This window comes from Anoplophora glabripennis, unplaced genomic scaffold (assembly GCF_000390285.2).
Source record: "Anoplophora glabripennis isolate ALB-LARVAE unplaced genomic scaffold, Agla_2.0 scaffold1356, whole genome shotgun sequence".
Lineage (NCBI taxonomy): Eukaryota > Metazoa > Arthropoda > Insecta > Coleoptera > Cerambycidae > Anoplophora > Anoplophora glabripennis.
Genome location: NW_019417445.1, coordinates 8759 through 27728, shown reverse-complemented (window position 1 = coordinate 27728; position 18970 = coordinate 8759). Strand labels below are relative to the sequence as shown.

General features: G+C 31.3%; 2 pseudogenes; one reads left to right on the top strand and one right to left on the bottom strand.

Annotated features, from left to right (window-relative positions):
* The window catches only part of LOC108912909, a 2917-nt pseudogene extending 2245 nt beyond the window's left edge, over positions 1-672 (bottom strand).
* Positions 673-1198: 526 nt separating this feature from the next.
* LOC111692349 lies at positions 1199-2483 on the top strand (annotated as a pseudogene).
* The last annotated feature ends 16487 nt before the right edge of the window (positions 2484-18970 follow it).

Below are 18970 nucleotides of genomic sequence, written 5' to 3'. Positions count from 1 at the left end.
CGGATTTGTGGTCGAAAAGTTTATGGCCAACTGAAATTCCCCGTTTGGGACCGGGAAAATGACCCCTTAGGGGCCGGAAAATCGTGTTTCGGACGTCGCAATCGCAACACAGCCCCACAAAAAAAAAGTGTTCGGACTTGTGGGTCGGACATATGTATTCCCATGTATTTTTCGACGCTGAATCCGATTTCGAGCTCAGAAATGGCCCTCCATGTCTGGAATTGGCCCCAGGGGCCAAAAATGGCCTCTATAGGGACTGAAAGATGGATTCCGGGATGAGGCAAGGTCGAAGGTGCATTCTAAAGCCAAAGCCGGATTTGTGGTCGAAAAGTTTATGGCCAACTGAAATTCCCCGTTTGGGACCGGGAAAATGACCCCTTAGGGGCCGGAAAATCGTATTTCGGACATCGCAATCGCAACAGTGGTATTTTTATGTACTTTTAAAATACTGGAACTCAGACTGTGCTCGAAAAGTTTATGTTCAACTGGAATCTCCCATTTGGGATCGGGAAAATGACCACTTAGGGGCCGGAAAATCGTGTTAAAATTAAAACTTATACTTTATAAAACTCTATAGGGTCTTCTCGTCTTTTAAATTAATTTAAGCTTTTTTACTTAAAAATAAAATTCATTTTAAATTAAATAGAGTTATTTTTTCATCCAACCATTCATTCCACCTTCAATTATTATCAAAAAGCCATGTTTTTAATAAACAGGTGAATAATCTCTTGCCGAATTCCTTTATTTAACCTTAATTTTTTATATATTTTATATAACATTTTNATCTATTATTAACCTAATTTTTTCTTATTTTTACTAAAAAATAATTATCTTTTTTAATTAAATTTACTTAAAAATTAAAAATAATATTTTTAAAATCAAGTTAAATTGAATTTCACAATTAACTTCTTAATATAAACAAAATGCTTTATAACAAGCTCTAACTTGTCTTTCTAGGCCCACCTTCTAGTAAGCCTACTTTGTTACGACTTATTTCACCTTAAAATGAAAGCGACGGGCGATATGTGCATATTTTAGAGCTAAAATCTTTTTTAAATCTTAAAAAATTACTTTCAATTCCTTATTTAAATTTATTTTCAATAAATTATCCTTAATTAAAATTAATNTTATTAATTCTTGAATCAGCCGTATCTATCATTCAATCATATGTATTTGCAATTTTAAGAACCTTATACTCAAGAGAAGTAAATTAATGCATTTACATAAAAATCACCCCTTTCATTTGGTAGATGTTAGACCATGACCCTTACTAGGATCTTTAGGAGCTTTAACTACAATAATAGGATTAATTAAATGATTCCATTTATATGAAAATAACCTATTACTACTAGGCTTTACTATTTTAATTTTAGTTATATATCAATGATGACGAGACATTACACGAGAAAGAACCTATCAAGGACATCATACATATAATGTAACTATAGGACTACGATGAGGAATAATTCTTTTTATTACATCTGAAGTATTCTTTTTTTTATCTTTTTTTTGAGGATTTTTTCATAGATCATTATCTCCTAGCATTGAATTAGGAATAATTTGACCCCCCAAAGGAATTCAAACTTTTAATCCAATTGAAATTCCTTTATTAAATACATTAATTTTATTAACTTCAGGACTTACAGTAACTTGAGCTCATCATAGACTAATAGAAAATAATTATACCCAAAGATTAAACAGATTAATTTTAACTGTAATATTAGGAATATATTTCACTCTCTTACAAACTTATGAATATATTGAAGCTCCATTTACTATTGCTGATTCAGTGTATGGATCAGCATTTTTTATAGCAACTGGTTTTCATGGACTTCATGTAATTATTGGTTCTACTTTTTTATTAGTATGTCTAATTCGTCATATTTTAGGACATTTTAGATGTATTCATCACTTTGGATTCGAAGCTGCTGCTTGATACTGACATTTTGTTGATGTTGTATGATTATTCCTATATATTTCTATCTATTGATGAGGTAGATAAATAATTTATATAATATAATAATTATATTTGACTTCCAATCAAAAAATCTAGAAAACTAGTATAAATAATTAAAATTATTTTTTTACTAACTATTATAATCACCTTAATTAATTTTATATTAATTATTCTATTAAATTTAATTTCTAAAAAGATTTTCTGATCGAGAAAAAAGATCACCATTTGAATGTGGATTTGATCCTAAAAATACAGCTCGATTACCCTTTTCATTACAATTCTTTTTAATTGCTGTTATTTTTTTAATTTTTGATGTAGAAATTACTTTATTATTTCCATTAATTATTACTTTAAAAATTTCTAATATTACACATTATTCTATTATTTTTATTTTTTTCATTATAATTTTAATTTTCGGACTTTTCCATGAATGAAATCAAGGAGCACTAAATTGAGCATACTAGGATAATAGTTAACTATAACATTTAATTTGCACTTAAAAAGTATTGAACTATCAATTTATCTTTAATAAGAAGCAATATTTGCATTTAGTTTCGACCTAAAAGTTTGATGATTTTCATCCTTATTTTAATTGAAACCAAAAAAGAGGTAAATCACTGTTAATGATTAAATTGAGTAATTCTCCAATTAAAGAAATATGATACTCAAGATTAAGCTTCTAACTTAAATCTTAAGCGATGAAAATTCGTTTATATTTCTAATTTATATAGTTTAATGAAAACATTACATTTTCAATGTAAAATTAGAACTTTTCTTATAAATTTAAATTACCTAAAAATATTTTTATTTCCTTAATATCTTCAATATTATGCTCTATATAAGCTATTTAAGTATAATAAAAGTATTACAAATACTAATCAAAAAATTATTAATATAAAAAAAAATTTTAAATGATTAATTGATAGTAATTGTAAAACTTTTGTAATTAATTGAAGGTTTATTCTCAAATTCTGACCACCATAATATTCAATTCAACCTTGATCAAATCTTTTTAAATAAATATTTCCACAATAAATAGGATAATAATTTACACCTAAAGTTGAAATGATTGGCATATTTCATATTATAGCTAAAAATCCCCTTAATGTTAAATAATTTAAAGATTTTAAATTATAATTTAATTTAAATTTAGCTAATTCATATCCAACATAAATTCCTAAAATAATTATAATTAAAGTTATTATTTTTAAAATAACTGGTAGGCAAATAAAATATGGTGAAGGAAAAATCAATCATATTAATATTCTTCCTCTAAAAATTACTCTAAAAATTAACCCAAATATACCCTTCAACATATAACTTTGTTTTTCTATTAAACAATTTAATCTTAAATAATTAAATCTTCCTGTTAATCTATAATATGATAAACGAAATCTATAACATACTGTCAATCCAATAGAAATATAAAAAAGTAAATAAATTATATATCCATCAACAAATCAGTCCATTCAACAATTGTTTATTTTAGTAATGGTAGTGTAGTAGTTTATAAAATCTAAAATTAGTTAATAATAGATAATTAATTACCATAATCTGTTTATTTTGATTTACTTTTTTAAATGTTAGTTTACAACAAACTGAAACTTAAAATAAATTTTAATTTTTGTTTTTAGTTAATAAAATGTTTTACAATTTAACTGTTTCATGTGATACGTAAGAAATTAAAATTATAGTCTTAAATGCAAATACTGTTGGTAGTTAAATGTCTTCAGCTCATTCAATGATAAAGTCCTCTTTCAATTTAATATTTTGTTAATGTACTTGTGCCGCTTTATGTGAGCAAAAAAAATTCAACATCATTTTTATCGAAAATGGTACATGCTACCGAATTTCGACAAGTATACATTTCTTTTGTAGTATCCTTTAGATCAGTGGTACTCAAACTGTGTTCCGCGGAACCCTGGGGTTCCGCACAACCTCTCTGGGGTTTCGCGACTCAGTCAAAAATTTAAAATTTTAATATTGATAATTACAAAATTCAAAAAAATATATACTCTTAAAACTTTTACAAGTACACGCGTATAAGTTACGCAGCGTTCTTCGCGTTGGTTACGTTGCATTTCCCTTGATTTTTGGCTAGAGATTTATGAGGAATATCCTCAAATTGCCGACCAAACAATAAATGTATTAAGGCATTTTGCAACTACGTCCCTGTGCGAAAAATCATTTTCCACGTACGTAGCTACAAAAACAAAGTGTCGCACTGGGTTTAATGCAGAATTTGAAATGCGATTGCAATTTACGACAATAGCACCTGATTTTAATATATTATGTAAAAATATTCAAGCACATCCCAGTCTCTGATTATATTCATTCTTTTTTAATTACTCAACAAATATTTAAGTACTTTAACTTTAAAGTCTTACTTTAATTTTAAATGTGTTCGAAAATTTTTTTAGGTGTAGGAGTTCCTCAAAAAAATCGAAATGTTGGCGGGGTTCCGCACGTCGTAAAAGTTTGAAGACCGCTGCTTTAGAGTTTACAGAACCGTTTAGAAATTAAATAAATGTTGACTTTTAACATATTTTTTCTTCGATTGTGCCCCTTCAATTACCTGTATCGACGACACTGCTTTTCAGAAATAAACCGTTTGCACATTATTCTTAACGCACAGTTGTTGTTTACTCATAACTTTACAAATTTTGACATTTTTATCTTTAGCCGATTTAAAGATAATTAAGGATACTCGGGAAAACCATTTGGAAAGTAACAACTTCAACACACTGTATATCGAAAACAGGGCGTCTAAGAAAAAAATTTTACATGAACTACCCCCATTATTTTCCCATGAGGAACTTGCACACAAGTTTTTTTGAAACATGAACGGGACACCCTGTATATACAACATGTACCGCTGTAATGTCCGGAAGAGGGAAAAGGTTTATTTGTGGGTTTACGACAAAAAGTCACTCTTTGTAAAAACTCCTGCTTGTTCCAAAACGGTCAAAACTGTTAAAATATTTGTCATTTTTTATATAGGGTGTTCAGTATTTAGAAAAATATTGTTAGTTGCCAAGAGTAAAGTACCGCTATTTTTGACAATATCGAAAAATATTATCAAATAATTATTTAATTTAATTCCCGGTGAATATCAAAAACTTAAAACGTCTGTATCTCGAAAATACTGGAACGTGGAAATGCGATCCATCTGAAAAATCGTTAAATTTTAAGTAATTTTTGTAATATAAAGTTTTTCCCAATTACATGTTTTCGAGACATGTCGACTTCAATATGCAATGTACGATGTAACAGGAAAATCTGTTATTTTATTTAAATCACACTGACAAAATATTCTTTTAAAATATTGTTATAATGGTTTTATTCACACTACACCAGGAAAATTAGCGAAAATAAAAGAGAAACTCGATAAAAGTCCTATCCGCGAGATTATTGTAAAATTGTCTAAAGGAACATAATACAAGACACCTCTCATCTCGTGAGTCAAAAACTTTTATTAGCTAACTTTTCTATTTAAACAAATAAGTGAGGAAAACAGTTTTTTCACTTTGCAGGGAAAACCAACAATTTTAGCGAAAAGTGACTCACAGACAGCTTGCAGGGAGTAAAATTATGAGTATTGAGTACAAAATATGAGACTTGTTAAATTAAAATCGGTTAATAAACAAAAAAGTTATTTCAAAAAAACAAGAAAAGTGCCCATTTTTTAATTTGTTTGTAACTATCGCATTTATTGTTAAAAGTTTATAAAACCTATGACAAGTTGAGGGTTTTGTCAAAGTGTGCCAAAAGTGTAGTGTATTTGTTTATAACGGAGGCTCCAAAAGTTATGAACTTTAAGCCTCTGTACAGGCGTTAATTTTCAACCAAACATGATTCTGAAAGCGTCATTGTAATCTTAAAGACGTAACTAAGCGACCTATTAAAAAGTATCACGGTTTTTTTGACATTAAAATTGTCAAATTGTGCATTAAAAAACCATGCGTTTTTCGCTTATAAACAATTTGAATAAAATTGTTGCTATTTATGCTACCTCACCGAAAATAGATACAATGGATAGCTGGCAAAGAAATGCAAATTTAAAAAAAAGCACCCTCTACGACCAACAGGAGCCAACATAAGATTTTTTTTTAAATCATAGCGCAATTGTTTATAAATATTAAGACTTGAATTTTTCCGAAATTAAGGCAAAGTAAACTAGTTTTTTCAATATTTTGTTAGCTCTTTAATTACGATTTAAATGTAAAATTAAAATAAAATTTCACAAATTATTTTAAAATTATTATTTATTGTTAAAAGATTTAAAAAAGAATAAAAAGCATTTGAATTTATTACAAAATTCCCAAAATTAAAAAATATTAATAAAAATAATGGGTGTCCCGAAATTCATGCAACAAAATTTGATCATAGATTCTTAAGACAAATTTAGAGGACCCGTATTTCTTCTTTTTGCCAACTGGCCCCCTCTTTCGGAGTTACAGCCCCCTGAAATCTGTCCCTAAGAACTCTTTTTTATACTTTAAAACCATGTTGTACGAGAACCACTAAATTTGGTACACAGGGGTTTTATGACATGTGGAATCTCACAGTGCTACGATTTTTGGCGAGAAACCCCCTTAAGACACTTTTTCGTGGGCCCCCTTGTCTTTGGAGCCAGAAAAATTTGATCGCAAATTTGATTTTTTTTTAAATTATTAGTTAGCAAGAAAGTCATTGAATTTAGAAACTTTTTTGTCTCTTGATATTTATTTCGTAAAACGCAATGTTTTTGAGGAAAATGGCGAATCACGATATGCATTCGATCACATTTTGACATTTTTCTCGAAATATTGCGTTTTACGAAAAAAGTATAAAGAGACAAAAAGTTTCTAAATTTAAAGGCTTTCTAGTGGATTAATAATTTAAAAAAAAATTTAAATATGCGACCAAATTTTATAGGCTCCAAAGACAAGGGGGCCCACGAAAAATTGTCTTAAGGGGGTTCCCCGCCAAAAAAACGTTGCACCTTCAGATTCCACATGTCATAAAACCCCTGTGTACCAAATTTAGTGATTCTCGTACAACAGGGTTCTGAGATATAAAAAAAGATTATTCTTAGGGGCGGACTTCAAGGGGCTGTAACTCCGAAAGAGGGGGCCACTTGGCAAAAATAAAAAATACGGGTCCCCTAAATTTGTCCTAAGAATCTGTGACCAAATTTTGTTGCATGAATTTCGGGACAACCCATATAAGTAAAGTTTTTTTATTATATTTATTACTAATTTTATACAAAAAAATTTTTGCAACATAATCAAAATTGATTAAAAAAATATTAATCACAACCATTTTCAATAATAGGTATAATGCAATATAATACAATTTAAATTTTAAATTTTTTTCTATTTTTATGAGAAATAATAATTTGAAATTTATTTATGAATTTTTCCTTTAATTTTAAATCGTAATTAAATAGCTAACAAAATATTGAAAAAACAAGTTTACTTTGCCTTAATATGTAAAAAATAACTTCGATAGCTTCATTTATTTATTTAATAATAGTAAAATAATTCCGAAATTGAAATTTTAATTAATATTTCGTTTAACAATAATTTTTGTGACATTTTTGTAAATTAAAAAAAAATTAAATATAAAAGATGCATTTTTCTGGGGTTCAGGGCTATTCTACGAATTCGGAAATATGTCCATTGTTATTTTTTCGTCGAGCTACCCCAGTTTAAAAAAAGAAAATAAGTTTCTACGATGAATAGAAGCCGAGATATTGCAAAATTTACAGCGCGCATCAATTTTGAACTTTTCTCGCGCGCGCGACTCGCTTGGACGAGCTTCCCCCACCACCTAGCCGCCGGACAGTTTACTTAGCGAGTACCTTCTCTTTAAAGGGCTCGTGAGTCGTTAATTTTCCACATTTTTCAATGCAATTCACGGGAAATCGTAGTTTACATCGTAAACTTTATTTTGTGAAAAATTCAAGTTTTAATATTTATAAACAATTGCGCTACGATTTAAAAAAAAATTCTTATGTTGGCTCCTGTTGGTCGTAGAGGGTGCTTTTTTTGAAAAAAAATTGTATTTTTTTGCCAGCTATTCATTGTATCTATTAATAGCAACAATTTTATTCAAATTGATTATAAGCGAAAAACGCACGGTTTTTTAATGCACAATTTGATAATGTTAAAGTAAAAAAAACGGTGATATTTTTTAATAGGTCGCTTAATTACGTCTTTAAGATTACAATGACGCTTTCAGAATCATGTTTGGTTGAAAATTAACACCTATACAGAGGCTTAAAGTTCATAACTTTTGGAGCCTCCGTTATAAACAAATACACTACACTTTTGGCACACTTTTAAAGTATGACAAAACCCTCAACTTGTCATAGGTTTTATAAAATTTTAACAATAAATGCGATAGTTATAAACAAATTTAAAAATGGGCACTTTTCTTGTTTTTTTTTAATAACTTTTTTGTTTATTAACCGATTTTAATTTAACAAGTCTCATTTTGTAGATAATTTTACTCCCTATAAGCTGTCTGAGAGTCACTTTTCNCCCATATTCTTTAAATAGTGTTTTCCGCAAAGACAAATAATTTCAAACATTTAATAACTGAATAATCTAAAGCTTATCAAATAATAGGAATGTTATGTCATGCCACCTGAGTATTTTCAAAGACGCCGCAGTAAAACGAATAAACAGGTGCAAAAAACGATCAAATCATTAAGGTTTTAGGTACTGAAATCTACGAAAATACTATCTTTTTTATATATAATTCCACATGTAAATATTCTTATAACATTTACTTGCTTAGTCCTACATATAAAATTGTTTACTTTTATTTATAAGTACGTGAAAATAATTCTTAAAATGTGGGGTTAGAATAACAGCAAACGCATATTTTACAAACGCTTTTTTTTTAGTTATTATTTCATTTGAGTAAATTTAAATGGTAACAATGAATAAACAAAACATCAAGGATTTTATTTTTGTGCTTAACTTTTGTTCTACACGTTTTACTTTTAAAGATTTCAGTACCTAAAAACGCCAGAAATTTCACTATTTCTCAGCCAGGAATATGGCCACCTTAAATAGAAAAATTAGCTAATAAAAGTTTTTGACTCACGAGATGAGAGATGTCTTGTATTATGTTCCTTTAGACAATTTTACAATAATCTCGTGGATAGGACTTTTTTCTAGTAAAAATCTTATTTGCTTGGCCTACACCACATACTAAATAAAATGTGATCGAATGCATATCGCCATTCACCATTTTTCTTAAAAACATTGCGTTTTACAAAAAAAAATATTAACAGAAAAAGTTTCTGAATTCAATGGCTTTCTAGTGAAATAGTAATTTTTAAGAAATTCAAATACGCCACCAATTTTTTTTGTTGCAAAGACAAGGGGGCCTATGAAAAAGTGTCTTAAGGGAGATCCCTGCCAAAAAGCATAGCACTATCAGATTCAACACGACATAAAGCCCCTGTGTATCAAATTTATTATTTCTCGTACAACAGGGTTTTGAGATATAAAAAAGACAATTCTTAGGGGCAGATTTCAGAGGGTTGTAGCTCCGAAAGAGGGGGCCACTTGGCAAAAATAAAAAATACGGGTTCTCTACATTTATCTTAAGAATCTATGAGCATTAATGCATTAATTTTGGGACACCCCGTATATGACTGCAAGAGTGTAACTTTTTTTAACAAATAAATAGTCGAGTTTAGTTTTTTAAACTATACTTTAATTCTTGTGTTCGCCACCACTGGACGGCATAAACCGAGCCACTGCCAGCGTTGTAAGTTGTTTTTAAATCAACTTCAATCTGCGAAGTTATGGAAAATAATTTAGCAAAATAGTTTTTGTATAATTTAGTGACTTGATTCTTTAAAGTCGCCATATTTTTTTTGATATTACTCTGGCTACAGTGCCGAACATTAAAAAATTTATTATAACTACTATTGGTAAGTAGATACGTTACTAATGTAAATAATTTAATCAACTATTAGACTGCGAAATTAATTACTTTACTTTGGAAAAAAACGACGTGTTATTTTAAAGTCACCCTTATACTCCTCAGATATTATTAATTTTACAAATCAATCTAATTTAAAATAATAACTTACAGTCACATTTTTGAGCACAGTCTTCGCCAAAATTTCCTTCAGGACAATTTTTTTCACATTGTAATCCTGTGAAACCAGGTGAACAAATACATGAACCATTAAATGGTGAGCATTGCGCATTATTTACACATTTACATAAACTATGACAGCCTTTACCAAAGGTGAGTATTGGACAAGGTCTAGAACAATCCTGTGAATTCCAACCAGCTTTACATTCACACTCTCCTGTCCAGGGATGACACCTAAAATATAAAATATATTTGTATTCAATAATTCATTATAAAAATTGTAACTTGAACTAACATTTCTGTGTTTTCTTTATTGCACTGACAAGGATACTGACAATTTGGACCCCAAAGATCATCCGGGCAGGCCCGTTTATTACAGAACTTCCCTTCCCATCCATTGGTACAAATACATCCTCCATCTTTACTAGAACATTTCGCTCCGTTTTTACATAAACATTTCTCTTGACAGTTTACACCGAATGTACCCTCTGGACAGATATCCAAACACTAAAAACATTAGTATTATTCAGGACCATAAATATTAAATGATGGTTTGCTATGTAAAAATTTTGAAAAATTGAACAATTTGAACCCTCAAAATTTTGAAAAGAAAGTTGTTTCAGTTTCATAGTTGTGTCGAGAGAATTGTGGTTTTAAAACACATACAGTTGAATGGAGCGATACATACGTCCGTCTGGCATTGTTGCGGCGTCGCATGTCCACCTGTATACATTTTTCACCACAGAGAATGAAACTAGTATTTGCGGTATTTTAATACTTTATAAGATGCTACGCATATGTGCATTCTTGCCTTGCATTTATCATCCCTAATGTTGTGTCCAACTTAGTTTATTTGAAGCGAACGTGCATATGCGATGAAGGTTGAAACTTACACACCTGACTTACGTAAACAAAGAGGCAGTGAATAAGAACAATATTTTTTTTTGAGGCAAAAGCAGAGTTAAAGGTTGGTTTGACATATTAGATCGAATAGAATGTTCGGGGTAATTTGCTTATCTTTTAAAAGGTCAAGAATTTTTTTTTCGATTTTTTGTCTATTAGGCCTTCCGAGTACGTGAGTAAAATGAATAACATTATGACTGAATCCCCCTGTATGCACAGGGTATTTCTGAAATAAATGCATTCCTTGAAAAGGTTGAGGGAGGGCACGAAACTGAGCAATTTGTACTAAGTAATTTATATTCTAAATTCTTGTTTTTGAGAAAATTATTTATTAAAAATTAACCATATATGTAAGCCTACCATGTGCATCTTGTGCACGTGTATGGCCAGAATACTTCGGACTCGCTACATGCATGCCAGTATTACTTATAGGCATATAAAACGTCAAGAACTGTCAGATATGGCGTTGTCGTTTGTAAGCGGCCCATTTCGACATCAAATAGTACAAGATCCGGATTTTACAAGCTAGGTGCATTTTACAGATATATGTTGTTTTACTAGAGACGGCATACTAAATTTTCACAATTCTATTGGTGTGATGCAAATTTTCACGCCGTACAGAGATCCCGGTTCCAGCAACGGTTTGCAGTGAATGTGTGTGTTTTTGCTGACAGATTATTCGGTCCGATAGTCTTGCCTGCACGTTTATATGGTGCTGCTTATTTAGAGTTTTTAATAAACACCTTACCGGAGTTGGGGTGTATGAAACAAAATGTGTACCGAACGCCTGTTGTGGATGCAGCAGATCTTCAACAGCCCCTTTTACTGCAGCTAATGAAATTCGACAGATGTTGGGAGTATTTGCACGTACGCGGACTAATTTTCACCGTGGTCAAAACAGTCAGTGCAATTACAATTTTAAATTTCGTCTATTTAACACTTTTACTACAAACAGAATTGACAGAGTAAAAGACATACTTTCTAGAAACAATCTAATCAATTTAACGCAACCTAAACAATGCAACCAATCTAAAAATCTAAAAAATTATTATTATTGATCTGTTTAGGGGTTTAAAATGGTTGTTAAAACAAACCTTACTGCACAAGAGGTGTGGCGCCCACGATATATATATATATAAAAAACGTAAGAAGGAAGGATATTTCAATCTCCTTATTAATGCTCATTTAAAAGATGAAAGAAAATTTAGATAATTTTTTCGATTAAATCCTAAACAGTTCAATTTTGTTTACAAACATTTCATCTTCATGTGCACAAAAACGCGCCATTTCTCCACTGCGACAGTAACAACAAAAGAAAATTGTATGCACAGAGTAAGGCAAGCATTTGAACATCTATCACCGGATTCTATTAGAGCAGCGACCCACAAGGAACTAATCCGAAGGTGTGAAAATGTTTAGAAGTTGAGAAGTGGAAGGAAGACATTTTGAACATTTATTAAAATAAATTTGACAATTAAAAACTTGTGACAGTTGTCATGTTGATTGTTACTTACCTGTCACGGTCAACCTAAAATGTGCGAAACAAATGGAAACATCATTTTAAGAAAAGGGAAAGGTTTATTCGTAAATAAAATGAAAACCACTGGGATTAGGTATAGGGAAAATTTAACAAAGTTACAATTAATTTTAGTGCAGAATGCGAATACGTTAAAAAATGAGGGGTTTCCATTTAAAAATTTCGAGTTTTTCACATTTTCTGAACTTCTTATTCGATAATGTACCTGTATAAAAACTGTATAAAACCCACCCTGTATAAAAACTGGAAAATTTTCATGTCAAATGTCCAGTTTGCACAAAAAATAAACCTATGTTTTGGGGAAAACTGAATTTTGCTGACAGTCTGTCAATATTTGCTTAAATTAAAAATCAAAATATCTCGAAAATGATCCGTTATGTTTTCAACTTAAAAATAGATGCTCTTTCCTAAAATACAATAATGTACTGAGGGTTCCATTTAAAATAAGAATGAAAATAAGAATTATTAAAAAGCAAATTTCACGTCACCCGTCGTGAGGTATTGCTCTTTGGAATAATTCATCTGATAAAGTCTTCTTGCAGCAGAACATACATGCTTTTTCATAATATCACTCAAAAACTTGAAATTTAAAACACACTTTAGTTTATATGATCTTGTTCTTGAGGTTAAGTTCATATCTTACTGTAAAACTTCCCGCTCTTGTAATTTTCGAGGTCAAAAAAGAGGGTCCCATTTAAAATTTTGAATTTGATCTTCAAACGACCGTGAAGTCAAGGTCAAGGTCATGTCAAGATAGCCCCCATTTCACCCTACAACTTTTGTATGAAACATTTTTGATAAGAAAGTGATCCCAACAAGGTCCGTTGTTAAGATTCTTGTTTTTTTTTGTTGCTTATTGCCAAAATATGGGTTAAATCAAAAAAATTATAAGAACAAAAAGCATTTTTTTTGCTTTTCAATGAAATCCGTGGTAAAAAATGGGCGTTTCCATTTAAAAATCCGGTCTAAAAACACCTGTTGCGGTCTAGACAGGAAGTTGTAATATGGACCTTTCAATGGTCCTCTGGGTGCCCTACAATTTTTGTCTGAAATTTTTTTCGAAGTAATCTAGTCCAACCGGGATATTATTTTATCTCAAGATAAAGGCCCCACCCGGGATATAATAATATGTACCTATTTTTTATATTTTCACGTTAGGTATTTATTTACACCTTTTTATTGAAGTATATTGATGAAAATTTGAATGTTGATGATAATGTAGATGATGGTGATGTAGCTGTTAGTGATTTAGATGATGATGATTATTTATTTATTTATTTATTTATTTATTTATTTATTTATTTATTTATTTATTTATTTATTGAAGAAACAAACAGGTCGAAACATAATTACATGTTTTTTATTTCACTAAATGTTATGCCATATACTTACATGCATAGATAACACAGGCTGACAAAATTTAAAAAAAAAATTCCAGAAATCAGACACTACGCTTCCGAAGGCATTTGGCGAGCTGAATCCGAATCTGGCCTCAGAATTGATCCATCACCCTAGGTTTCCGAGATATTCTAACCTAAAAGTGTAAAAAACACGTACTTTTGCTATATTCAAGGTTATGTAACTTGGCGAAAAAAATTTTTTTCTCAAAACTGAAAACATCATTGGAAACGACTATCTTTCCCCTTCAAAACGCATTTTTTTATTTGGAAAAAGCTCTATTTTTCGCGGAGATATCGTCAATTTAAGATGACCAGTATGGCTATATTATTACATCATGGCTAACCCCATAACACTGAGCGCTGCTAGCCCTAATTGTTAGGAACGTTAACCCCAAGCCCTATAACCCCACAACACTAAGCGGAGCGAGCCCTCATCGTCAGGAAGGTTAACTTCAAGCCCTATAACCCAATAACACTAAGCGCTGCGAGCCCTAATCGTCAGGAAGGTTAACCCCAAGCCCTATATGTCTGGAAGGTTAATCCCAAGCCCTATAACCCCACAACACTAAGCGCTGTGAGCCCTAATCGTCCATGAAATGTTACTAGTTATCCTAAATATTGTAATATATTGAGTAATGTCATGATACACTTATTATATTTTAAAGCAATCATTTACTATATTCAATGAACCAATTGGGTTATTGGGTTATTGGGTTATTTGGGTTATTGGGATTAACCTTCCTGGTGGTTAGGGCTTGTAGCGCTTAGTGTTATTCAGTTACAGGGCTTGGGGTTAACCTTCCTGACATCTAAGGCTCGTAGCGCTTAGTGATATTGTGTTATAGGTCGAGCCATGGTTTAATAATGTAGCTATACTGATCATCTTTAATCGACGATATCTCCGCGAAAAATAAAGCTTTTTACAAATAAAAAAATGCGTTTTGAAGGGGAAAGATAGTAGTTTCCAATGATATTTTCAATTTTGAGAAAAAAAATTTTTTCGCCAAGTTACATAACCTTGAAAATAGCAAAAATACGTGTTTTTTGCACTTTTAGGTTAGAATATCCCGGAAACCTAGGGTGATGGATCAATTCTGAGGCCAGATTCGGATTCAGCGCGCCAAATGCTTTCGGAAACGTAGTGTCTGATCTCTGGAATTTTTTCCTTGTTGGCCTGTGTAATTGATTTGTAAAACAGAAGTAATCAATAAATGAGACCAAGAAGTTACACAACTCACAGAATCCTACAAAAACAGTAACTTGTAAATACAATCCTAAATTGTTTTTCAGTAACATCAAAAATTCCTTTCGAAATTTGCTGTTCATACTTATTAAGGATAATACACATAAGAATGTGGAAACTATTACTTTTTGTTATATGAAAAGTGATATCTTTAGGACGTACTCGGCGATCAGAACACTAAGATTTATTTGAGACAACAAGCAGGGACTATCTAATTTATTATTAAGCAATTTATATAAAAACATCAACTGATGGTGGTGTTCCAGATTGACAATATTGAATTCAGTGCGATAGGAATCGTACGAAACAAAATCGGGATTTATGTTATATTTGTTGTAGAATAAATATTTTACAAATTTATTTTGTAGTTTCAATTAAACTATGTAATTTTTTAATGCCAGGATTCCAAATTCTTATACTTTATAAGCCTCTGCACATATAGTCTTAATATGACTCCCAAAATTTAAGTCGGGCTGAAATAGTATCCCTAAATCTTTTATTTCATAATTTCTAGTAAGAGGAGTATCATTCATCTTGTACGTTAAATATTCAAGTGCTTTCAATTTACAATACGTCATTAGACAACATTTTCATAAATTAAAATATAATTTATTTTTAATTGACCAGTTATACAGGGTGTCCGGAAGTGATGAGCTAAAAATTCAGGGGATAATTCTAGACCGAAAATAAATGCTACCTCTTTCTATAACATTTTTTCCAAAACTGATTATTAACGGAGTTACAGGGTGTTAAAGTTAAATTTTATTTACAGTTTTTTTGCAATATCTTTTGCCACACTCATAATATTTTGACGAAATTTCGTATATGGGGGTTTTTCGGGATGAGGATTATAAATTTGCCCACCGTTTTTTCGCATTTTGTAGAGGGCGCCACATACGAGCCTTTATTTTGATTTGAATGGTTCCAACTTTTTTGTGCTACACTTTATGCGAAATTTGACTGAATATTTTTGTTGTCCTAACCTTTTGACATAAAAAAGGTGTACTTTATTTGATTCGATAAATCTAACCGTTTTCGAGAAAAACGAGAAAATAACATTGCTTGCATGTGATAAATACGAAATCATTTTAATTTATTTTCTACATTAAACCTAGCATGCTATGGAAACAAGCGCTTAGTTGCCTTGGAAACAAGTTGGTGGAGAATTAGTTTTGACAGATAGTAATTTTGTAGTTCTTTTCTAGTAGTAAGTTCTAAGTTCTTTTGTAGTAATTGTTATCATAAAAATAATAATAAAAATGAACAACAATTACTCTATCGTGGAGTTGCGGGACATGCATTGTTATTACAGTTTAGCTGCTGGCAATACTCTTGCAGCACGAAGTTTGTATCGCGAAGCATTTCCAAATAGACACCTACCCGAAACGCGAATGTTCAGTACTATTCATCGAAGACTGGGAGAATTTGGATCGTTCAAAACTAGAATTTTTGATGTAGGTCGACAACGGAATACTAGAACAGCAGAAGCAGAAGCTCGTATTTTGAATTCGATAGAGAATAATCCCAATGTAAGTAGAAGAAAAATTGCTATTCAGGAGGGCATTCCAAAGAGTACATGAAACAATACGCGATCTAATCTTCATCCGTACCATTACCAAAAGGTGCAAGCCTTATCTGCCGTAGGTCCTGCTGCTCGTGTGAATTTCTGCAATACAATTAGAATACTTCATAATGGTGACCAAAATTTTGTTCGTAATATCCTTTTCACGGACGAAGCTGGATTTGGCCATGATGGCTTAATAAACCTCCACAATGAGCATTTTTGGTCTGATGAGAATCCTAATTTATCAATAGAGCGTGGTTATCAAAATAAGTTTTCCGTCAACGTGTGGGCCGGTATTGTAGGGGACTACTTAATTGGGCCACATTTCTTTCCACAAAGACTCAATGGTGAAGTTTACTTGGATTTTTTAAGAAACCACTTACCTATTCTATTGGAAGATGTACCACTCGGATTAAGAAATGCAATGTGGCTGCTTCAAGATGGCGCGCCACCGCATTTTAGTTTAGCGGCCAGAGAATTCTTAAATGAAACTTTTCCTGAAAGGTGGATAGGACGCGGTGGTTTTGTACAGTGGGCCCCTAGATCCCCTGACTTAAACCCAATCGATTTCTTTTTTTGGGGCTATCTGAAGACGCTTGTATACAGGACACCTGTGAATAGCGTCGATGAACTGAGAGAAAGAATTGTTGCTAATTGTGAGGTAATTAAGCAAAAGGAAGGAATATTCCATAGAGTTCGTCGGAATTTTTTAAGAAGAATTAATTTATGCATTGAAGAGGAAGGACGTCACTTTGAACCTTTGATTTGAATGTTTAATTTGTATTTGTATTGTTCTAGTAACTTATGTATTTTAACCTTATGATTTTGTTAGTAAACCATTCTTTATTTGTTGAGGACGTTATTTTTTTATTATTTATCATTAACCACCATCAGCGTAACAACAAATTTTCACAAAAATTACTATCTGTCAAAACTAATTCTCCACAAACTTGTTTCCAAGGCAACTAAGCGCTTGTTTCCAAAGCATGCTATGTTTAATGTAGAAAATAAATTAAAATGATTTCGTATTCATCACATGCAAGCAATGTTATTTTAGCGTTTTTCTCGAAAACGGTTAGATTTATCGAAACAAATAAAGTATACCTTTTTTATGTCAAAAGGTTAGGAGAACAAAAATATTCAGTCAAAAGTCGCATAAAGTGTAGCACAAAAAAGTTGGAACCATTCAAATCAAAATAAAGGCTCGTATGTGGCGCCCTCTACAAAATGCGAAAAAACGGTGGGCAAATTTATAATCCTCATCCCGAAAAACCCCCATATAGGAAATTTCGTCAAAATATTTTGAGTGTGGCAAAAGATATTGCAAAAAAACTGCAAATAAAATTTAACTTTAACACCCTGTAACTCCGTTAATAATCAGTTTTGGAAAAAATGTTATAGAAAGAGGTAGCATTTATTGGCAGTCTAGAATTATCCCCTGAATTTTTTGCTCATCATTTCCGGACACCCTGTATATCGCATCTGTCATTTTGTAATTGTAAATGAACATCAAAAGTGGTTATTTTCCTAAATAGTTTAAAGTCATCAGTATATAACAAACTATGTGACACAACATTATCAGGTAAATCATTAATGAAAATAATAAATAATAGGGGCCCCAATAGGGACCTTGGGGCACCCCAAACCCTGCCAAAAAGTAATTTGAAGCCTCACCCCGTTACATTTCACACTGGTTGCTATTTTTTAAATGAGCTGAAAAAACTGAGAAGGTGATCACATACTATGCAGAAATAACTTTGATAACAAAATATCATGATTCACCTTGTCGAAAGCTTTGGCAAAATCTGTGTGTACCCCACATATACTTGAGAACCATCTTCAAGGGCATTCTAAACCTTCTCCACGAATATTGCTAAGTTGATTGATCTATTCCTACAGAAGCCATCCATTTTATCATATAAAATAAACTCAAACAATTTGGCTACACAGTTAAGAACTGCAACTGGTCTATAATTAGCCACGTCACTTTTAGCCTCTTTTTTATGTATTGGTGTAATTTTCGTATTTTTTTAATTTCGTAGGAAATACGCGTCTATGGAGTCTTGATATACAGGGTGTTTTTGAATGGAGTAGCATAAATGATACCAGTGAATCTACATTTCAAAAGAACACGATCTGCAAAAAATCGCCTTAGTAAAATGTTCACCCCTGAAGAGATATGGGCCATCAAAGTTTCCAAAAAAATTATGAAAATTGGCTGTAATTTGAAAACCGAACGAGGTACAAATAACAAATTTTT